Raw genomic sequence first — 3,351 nt, forward strand, 5'->3', positions numbered from 1 at the left:
TATTTGTTGAATTAGAACAGTTGTTTGTGAAGAGATTTGTTGGAGCACAACATCATGTTTCTATCGGAGATCTCTTCATGGAGAAGAAAAAGCCTAACGAGACCCTAGTAGATTACATCTTGATGTGGAGAAACCTTAGCATGAAATGTGAACCACAACTACAGGAACATCATGCAATCGAGATTCTACTCAAAGGTATCCATGGGTCAGTATCCTTCATGCTCAAGGGACTCACCATTAAGTCCTTCGAGAAGCTACTCAGTAAAGCTAGCAATCTATAAGAGGAAGTTAAACATATGGATTCCCAGGAGAAATCAGAAAAGATCAGAGCAGCCTGAATGTTCGAAAAGAAGTCCAAGGCAGTAGCAACAGTCAATAAAGGAAAACAACTAATGAAGATAGATGCAAAAAATTCTCATCAGGATTCCCACTCGTCATCACAGCATGCTCAACAATAGACACAACAGTATGGCCAGTCTAGCTAGTAACTGCGTCAAGGAGGATCATACCGAACAAAGAATAGAAGAGGTCCGTCCATGTCCAAACGAAGGAAAATAATGTATTCCTTCAAAGCCAAAGCGGTACCCAAGATGTTCAGAAGTCTAATAAAGAAGTCCGAGTTCAGGTTACCAGATCCAAAGAAACTCAAAGAGTTTGACAAAAGGGATCAACCTAATTATTGGCCGTATCACAGGATGCTTGGACACATTATAGAGGATTGCTTCATCTTTAAGGATTGGCTAGAGAAGAACCTTAAAGAAGGGAACATAACAATCCAAAAAAAATATTTAAAAGAATCTTAAAAAAGTTCCATAAATATGATTTCATCCAAGCCAATCACTCTGATAGATTCCTATTCAGAGAAAGATGGATGGAGCACAGTTTGGAGTAAATCATCCAAGAAGATACTGGATTAGATTCAGACAGCTTCAGCAAGATTCGATACTGGATTAGATTCAGACAGCTTCAGCACAGATAGCCATTCAGATTCTAAAAGCTGCTCAACCCAAGATAGAAATTTTGCCAAGAAAATTCCTACAACAGGACAAAGAAAAGAACGACGTGGTGAAGACTGATAGAATGGGGGGTAGGACAGGGGCTGCCTCTGTTAGATTGGTTGTCTCGAATTCGGGGAAGAAAATCTTCAAACCCCTGACCATGTATGATTCTCTTTTTGCTCCACTGAGGTATTATGAATATAATGATTATGATTTCGACTAATGATGTAACTAATTTTGCTCAATCTAACCTCAATCTTGATTCCCAAACCGATTCTCAAATTGTGCTTAAGTCTGATGAACCTGTTAAGAAGGTTGAAGAAGACATCGACGATACCTATTACGATAGTGTCAGGAGTGAGGAACCAATCCTCGGGTGCCATGGTGTATCACTAGCTATCAACTTAGATCTTTCTGATAAAGAAGAAGCACTAGAAGTTTTTCCTACAACATCTCAAGAAGAAGAAATTACATAAGTAAACTTAAGGAGAAGGTATTACCCTTGAGAACAGCTCCGACAGATAAAGGAAAGCAAATAGTAGCTCAAGAAGAATTACCTCCACTTCTGCTAGTGGAAGAAACACATAGACAAGTAAAGGTTGGAGGATTGTATAAAGTGGATTATAACATGCTAGCTAATCTTAAGAAGTTTCCATCCAAACTAAGCATCTATGATGCTCTAATCCTGTCGAAGGAGATGAGGGAGTCTCTGGTTATAGCTTTGCTTGTTCTAGAGATTTGCTTAGCTCAGTTGGTCAGCACATCCTCAGATGAAGTTTGCTCATTGAAAGAACAACTTGGGGTGACCTTTACAGATGAAGACTTGTTGTTTGGTACCGCTGACCATACCAACCACTCTATATCTTCATTAACATTGGCAGATTCATGTTGTCTAGAGTTTTAGTAGATCTTGGAGCATTACTCAACTTGATGAGTCTATGGACACTGGACTATTTGGAAATTAAGTCTCAGGAGCTTACAATTGATAAAATGATGTTAAGAGGATTCAACCAGAAGGGAGAAAGAGCCCTTGGATCAATTACATTACTTATGAAAGTTGGAGAACTAGTAATAACTACCAAGTTCATATCATCAACGCTGAGACCTATTTTAATGCTCTATTGAGTCGACCCTAGATTCACGAACTCAACATGGTTTCTTCGTCTCTACATCAATGCTTTAAGTATTACAAGGAAGGACAAGAGCATTGCATCAAGGGGGATTTGCAACCGTTTTCAGTTCATGAAGTTGGCATTCATGAAGACGTCGCCTACTACGCGCCCTAAAGAAAACTATTTTCTCTCGTGAAATTTTAGCAATAGAAGTAGAAGATTTAGAAGAATTACAATGGCAGGGTCATTCAACTCCACTTCTGTAATCTTCCACCACTCTCTTGCAACACGTTAGTGGAGATTCTTTTAAGTTGTGCACCCTAGGTCGAGGTCGGGGACGTGGACGAGGAAGAGCCAATACGATTTTTGAACGAACTAGGCCGACCATCAATATTGATGATGAAGAGAGTTCTAAAGAGCAAATGATGATGATAAAATAGAACAAACTACAGTACAAGATATCCTTGGAAGATGTGGAGAAAAGTGAATATGAGATGATATATGATCAGATCAACTATTATGTGAATTCCATGACCCTTACTTCGATTCACCTTCAAATGGTCGAGAGTTTAGAGGTCAAGGAAGTCTGTAGCGTTGGTTCAAAGCTGGTCAATTTTAACGTGCTTCTACTTCTGCTAATCTTGAAATCTATGTAAATTTGGATGAGAATCCTGATGAATTAATTGAATTACCTTTTGGTTACTTTTCTCATCATGTACAAAAGTTAATTCAACAGGGATATTTGCCAAAACAAATTCCAAAAGATAAATTATAAATTTTTGTTGAATTTTAGAGTGTTAAAAGTTAAACTCCTAATTCGAAAGAGGGTCTCAGATTTGGTACATAATTTTGTATGGTTGTTACTAGTGTATCGAAAGAGGATTACCTTGATGTGGAACCTTGATGTGGAGGATGACTATGTGGAGGATGACTCTACCGATCAGCTGATAAAAGATGCCCCACCAGAATTCAAAGAAGAAATTAAATCAATTATTAGTGAATTGAAAGAAATTAATCTCAGGATGGAAGAAGAACCCTGACCGACATTTATAAGTTCTCTACTCAGCGATAAAGAATATGCAGAATTGATTAAGTTACTATCAAAATTCAAAGATTTCTTTGATTGGAGCTATGATGAAATGCTAGGACTATCAGTAGAAGTTGCAATTCATAAACTCGAGGTGGATAAAGATATAATATCAATATAGCAAGCTCCCAAAAGGATGCACCTCGAGATAGAG

The sequence above is a fragment of the Phalaenopsis equestris genome, unplaced genomic scaffold (genome assembly GCF_001263595.1).
Source record: "Phalaenopsis equestris unplaced genomic scaffold, ASM126359v1 Scaffold232908, whole genome shotgun sequence".
Classification (NCBI taxonomy): Eukaryota; Viridiplantae; Streptophyta; class Magnoliopsida; order Asparagales; family Orchidaceae; genus Phalaenopsis; species Phalaenopsis equestris.